This window comes from Barbatula barbatula, assembly GCF_947034865.1.
Source record: "Barbatula barbatula genome assembly, chromosome: 10".
In the NCBI taxonomy this organism is placed as follows: Eukaryota; Metazoa; Chordata; class Actinopteri; order Cypriniformes; family Nemacheilidae; genus Barbatula; species Barbatula barbatula.
The window spans coordinates 15,106,958-15,112,957 of NC_136773.1; the positions used below are offsets into that span (position 1 = coordinate 15,106,958).

General features: G+C 38.1%; 1 protein-coding gene and 1 long non-coding RNA gene across 3 annotated transcripts in view; one reads left to right on the forward strand and one right to left on the reverse strand.

The window, feature by feature from the left end:
* Positions 1-3,231, reverse strand: part of znf710a (zinc finger protein 710a) — a 20,552-nt gene extending 17,321 nt beyond the window's left edge. The window contains exon 1 of one of the 2 annotated variants that reach the window (XM_079466403.1): positions 2,702-3,231. The gene's annotated coding sequence lies outside the window, so the exon portion shown is untranslated. Of the gene's footprint in view, positions 1-1,902; positions 2,091-2,701 lie in introns of those variants that run through there. The other variant, XM_079466402.1, reaches the window with a different exon arrangement.
* Positions 2,354-3,792, forward strand: LOC306899852. Its single transcript, XR_013787239.1, has 3 exons — positions 2,354-2,538; positions 2,765-2,812; positions 2,906-3,792. It is a non-coding gene; the product is annotated as an uncharacterized lncRNA (long non-coding RNA).
* Positions 3,793-6,000: the final 2,208 nt, after the last annotated feature.

Sequence of the window (6,000 nt, forward strand, 5' to 3'; positions counted from 1 at the left end):
TTCCCTTTCCCCATTCCCTTTAAGTACCACAACTATTCAGAAAAGAGAATAAAGAAAACCTGAATAGAGGAAGAGAAGAAATAAAGGTCCCAAAGAGCCGAAGAAAACCGAGAGAAAAAACAATGAAAAGAGAAACAGGAATGAAAAGCAGCCAGAGAAAAAGAAAGAGAGACAGAAAGAGGGAGGGCGAGATACAGAAAGAGAAGCAGAGCAAAGGCTACCGCAGAGAGAGAGCGAGCAAGCGAGAGAGAGAAAGCGAGAGAGAGCGAGAGAGAGAGAGAGAGAGAGAGAGAGAGAGAGATAGAGAGAGGCCTTTTTGAAAAGATACATTAATGGCATAAAATGAAGAGCACAAGAAAATCGTAACCAGCCTACATACCGACGAGGGCAGAAATGAACCCATTTGTCTAGTTTAAATGCACTGCGATGTAAAGTCCATCTTAACTACACAGCTTGTCACAAGATTTCATCATGCTCTTGACGGTAAGTAGGAAGGAGGAGGGTTCTAATTTTAACAACAAAATTAACCGTAAGTGCATAAAGCCTTTAAGTCTAATTCATTCAAAATCATAGTGAGTGAATCATTTGCTACATCTGGAAGGTTTGCCACTCACCACTTAGTGATCGTAGACTACATTTGGCACAAAATCTGTTTAAACTTTGTCAAATAACAAGCTAACCATTCTCACAGTAAAAAGGCACTCATTTAAGTGCTACCTTTGAGACATGAGAAATACAAAAATACAAACCCCAAACAGTATATCAATGGACATTTATCATGCTTAAAGCCCTTGTGTGGTACAATGTAATACAGTATATTGAAGATGCAATCTGTAATTGGAAAAACAATGGGCTTCTTTGGGTATGCTGCATGCAACATCCAATGATAATTGATATTGTTGGATTAAATAAGAGTAGAGGAGTAAGGCATTTTGCACAAGCACTACCTGTTTAGAACCAATAGAGGAGGAAACTGTTAATCCTCCTTAATATAAAATATAGATAAAAATGGATCTCTATTGTCTATGCAGTTATCGTTTCTTCAATTCAAATCTGTAATTTCATCCCTTAAGGCTGGAATACACTACAAGACTTTTCTCAGATTTTGCCCAGATTTTCAGTCTGGACTTGTTGCAGAAAGTCTGAGCTAGTTTGCCGATTTTATCGTGTAGTGTCAAATGCCCTGCTTTTCTCTGCACACTTTCAAAAAGTCTGCAAATGTGTGATGTCTAAAACTCAGTTCAGATTTTAAGTCGTGTAGTGGATTTCCGCCTTTCCCTGTATTGACAGTAATAAAAACTATTTTGCTTGATGAAAGCTTATTTCAATATTCTTTACATAAACTTTACAATATTTCACTTATGTTATATCATTATTTGATATCTGAATTATGAATGTTCTTCCTGGTCATGTTTTTACTATTCTGCCCAAAACGTGTGACTATTCAAATAAAACAATATATTTGCAATTAACGAAACACCCAAGCCATCTATGAACACAGATCCATGGGGCATTTTAGTTTAGGCGTGAACCCCTGCCAATGACCTAACAACCTCTTTGAACCTCAACAAACCCATAGTAATGCATTGACAATAAACGCAGAGCAATGGCCGCAACTCTGTGGTGCCGACAATTTTACACGTGCACGAGGCCTTCACATTATATTCATGAATCTGTTAAAGAGACACTCTATGTCAGCATACGAGAAAACGCCAAATGCTAACTGCATGTGCAGACACAATGAAAACAGACATGTTAATTTAAAACAGTCAATAAATAGAGCAGCACTGTAACGTATGCGCAGCGGTCTTCAGTATGTTAAAACGTTGTTGCTTGTTTAGTTTTTTGCCTTGAGACAATTGAAATCAATCCTATCCAGTGCTTGGACACAGACAGACTCACCTGCTTTCACATACTTCACGCTGAAGTAATACGCATACTGACATATGTAAGCATATTATCAAAGGAAGCTTTACCGCTGGCAATGAGTAAATGTACTGTGTGCCGAAACTGTGATGAACAACGTGAACGCACACTGTTGATCGGTAACGTTTGGTGTCTTGTTTGCCCACCACCGCCCTCCACAGGACAGAGACGCTACTGCAGGACACATTCGTTTTATCGCATAAATGAGCTAATTGTAAATAATTAATACATTTAACATAACAAATATATTGTTAAAACTGTCCCAAAACGGTTTCACTATACATGTCTGTTTTGGCTACAATTTACTTTTGTTACTACTCATGAACTTTAACTCAAGGGCTGCAATGACCGCTGTATACACAAGATGTCGCCTTTAAACATGCACGTAATTAACAGGTGATGCACGGCGCGAAAACCGAGACCACGTGACGGTGACGGCTTGCTACAGGATATAACAAAGATGGCGATGCACGGTGCAAAGCCCCGAGCCAATCTCCGTAAGTTACTGAAACCCAGCTTGAGAAATGAGTTTCTCTTCCCTTGCCTTGTGTGACACAGCAGACAGATGTCCTGAACGGCTTTGTTTAAGCAACACGGGTTTGCAAAACATGAGTTTTAATATTCTTTGAGGCGTCATTTTGTTTGCACCAATGTGGTTGTCACACAGTAGTTTGTGTAACGTTATCGATTTACCTCAAAGAGTTTAATGCGCTTCGAGTCGCTCACATTGTCTTTACATACGACGATTTGCCACCAGATGGCGAGAGAACCTTACCGTCAACCTTCTCTCGCTCCCAGGCTCAGTGGCAAAGTCTTCATTTCCGTTTTTCTGTTTCAGATAACAACAAACATGTTATCATTTTATCACTTTCAGGATGCTGTTGAGGTAAAGTCTCTTGAGACGTTCTCAAATGACATTTAGACTAGTGTTTGTCCGATGCTTTTTGTCACGTTAACAGGCAGATCATTTCCTATCCAGAGTTTCCCATGAGCACATTGAGAGAGTCCAGATCCCTGATACTGTCTTCCTGAAGGAAGGACTGCTTGAAGGTTTGGAGATGGATAATGAACTTGTCCAGCACTGCAGATGGATCAGCTGTTTGCACGTGTGGAGTTCGTTCTGTCATCATTTGCTGAAACTCACTCCCTGTTCCTCAGCCTGTGCCGGGATCACAACGTTATTCCTCCAGTAGGAATTTGTGGAATTCTACACTCATGCTGCTTATGTAACAGAGCCTCCTCCCTATTGACCACACAAATAGGGTACGCACAGAGGTCCTGATGGAGAGTGTTAGGGTTGTGGATGGATGTCTTGCATGTGAGAGAGGAAATAAAAGGGCTTCCAGATGTAAATGAACGTCATGTGCTGTGTCCAGATGTGCGTGTTGCAATTTAGTGTTTTTTCTAATGTTCCGAGGTTGCGTTATTAAACAAGTAATCGATATATGTTTTTGATCTGTCGTTTTGTTTTGTCCACATACTTTGCAGTTAAATACATGTCATAATAAATTTTTCCTGGCTTAGATTTGTTCATTCATGAAAAGTTCCTTTGTCATTCCCAAGAATTTTAATTTAAAGAAGGCTTTATTTACATGTCAAAACGTATATGTATAAAATAATCCAACGGAACAAACCAAAACATTTTTTCAGATTACTTTAGTGAGGGTTTCTGAAACATGAACGAACAAGAGAGGATTCTGTAAACTATGCCAAGCTTTGGTTTCTGAGTTTGTCAGCCAAAACATCAGCAGTATCCAAGCCCTGTCTAACTGTACTTTGCCTTTGTGCAAACTTGAACTTCTTGTGTTTTCACCCTTTTTCGAGCTGCCTGAATTGAATTGAAGTAGTCTTAAAGGGTTAGCTTACTCAAAAAGTACAATTCTGTCATCATTTACTCACCCTCAGGTTGTTTCAAACCTATATACATTTCTTTGTTCTGTTAAACACAAAGAAGTATATTTCTGGGGAACCTTTGACTACCATTAAGTTTTTACTGCTTTGGCAGTCAATGATGTCACAGAATTGCAAATATTTTCCAAACGTCTTTCCCCGTGTTCATCTGAACAAAATCATTTATACAGGTATGAAGTGACATGAGGCTTTGTGGATGATGACAGAATTTTCTTTAATGGGTGAGCTATCACTTTAAGTGAAATTTTAAATGGGGGAGTGACATTACTTCACAAAGTTTACTCTCAGAGTGTGGCCCACATAATAATGTGTTACGTTTTGACCGGCTTTCTAGAAATCCCCTCATATACAGAGGCATTCACTGAGCATATATAGCACACAGCATTGTTTTGGATGTCCGTTAAGTTCTGTTTTACAATACAAATCATAAAAGCTGTCCAATCACGTTGCAACTTTACACGTAAGGTTCAATATCTTGAGGATTGCTGATAGAAAGCCAGTCTGTACGTTAAGCGAACCAGGACTAAGTCATTTTTATTCTTTTTTAGTCCTGACCGAAATGACCAAAAGAACCGAACTTCAAATATGAACGCACCCTTAGATTGTGATATTTTGAAAGTCTGTCTTAGTATTTCTCAGTATGGATCTTACATAGTTCTCATTGTTTGCTCAGGCTCTGGCTTTCGGCCTTGGTTTTGTTATAATGCACTGCTCCTGCCAGGGAAGGGTACTTAGCTTGTGGTTATATCGTTTTTTTATATTTTTTATATCAGTATAAAGGTCTTGTGAGATGAAGGTAAACAGGGAAATTCCTCTCACAGAAAACTGAAAAGATAACTGTACTTATCTGTATTTCAGTAACTCAGTCATTTTTTATTCATAAGGTAGTAAAATTTCATATGATTGTATTAAAAATGAGCACCAGTTCTTCTAGTTTCTATTAAATTATTATTTTATTAGCGAATGTAATTTTTTTTACTGAATTTGTTGAACATTTTATTGGGATTCAGACCAGCAGTTTCAAAGAAACGTCTACAAAAGGGAATAAAAACAACATCAGGTTGAGAGCTATGGATTGGATGGTTATGAGGTCCAAAACTGCAGCCGGTTTCCTGTGGTGTCAGGTAAACGTCTCCAGTTTGCTCTTTCTTGCTGCACCAATCTTCTTTTAGTCAAATTGCTGTGTGTTTTTTATTTGGTTGTCTTTTGAAATGTCCCCTGTGGTTAAAGTTGTTTTTCCTTGATCAAACTACAATCTTTCCCAGAGTAAGCCATTTCTAGTGGTACAGTAATTTGATGACAACATAACAGACATTGTTTTAATGACTCACAAATAACCTTGCCAACAGGAAGAACGGATAGATTTGAAATCAGTGCTTCCCGAATGATTATACACATCGACATCCTCTGTGTTTGACTGTGTTAGCGATTAGTTATGGGATACTTGTGTTTGCAGGCATTTAGCTATTTTTTGCTAGTGTAAATCTAGAAAATATAAGCAGGAATATATCGGTGCTCGGATGTCCAAATTCACAGTTGTTCTGGAAATGGAAAAAACACTTTGCTGTCAAATTTGAGAATCACTTTTTAATACGTTTTATTTTTTAGACATTTGCAAAACCCAGACAAGTATAAAGGGTGACTAATAATAATGATTTATGACGAGAAATAAAAAACACAAAATACAGAGATACAAGTTTGAGGGACAGCAGTGATATGAAATCTTTTAAACATTTAAAATGTCAACGGTAGATGCACTAAACTTAATGTGTTCCTTATTAGAAATTGATCTTGTGTTCGTAGAAGTTAGAAACTTTGAGGCAATTTGGCTCCGAGAACGAGTCATTTTGCAAGTTCAGTGCACTTTAGTGTTCATCTTGATTTACATCATCCCGGTGTTTGTGTCTTAGCATAGCCTGAGGTTAAAAATATTGTATTAATCTGACGTAGGATTCATAATAAATAAAAAACAAGGACGCCATACTGAGAAGGTGCTGGCTCCCATTCAAGAGATGTCAATATAAACCGTGAATCCTCCTTCAGTATGGTGTGAAGAAATTCTGCTTCAGGCAAATGTTAACTCAGAAAGTTACTCTCACAATGCATATGCCTTTTCGTTCTATCCTATCCGACATCTCCTCAGAGTGCCTGCCTGGACATGTT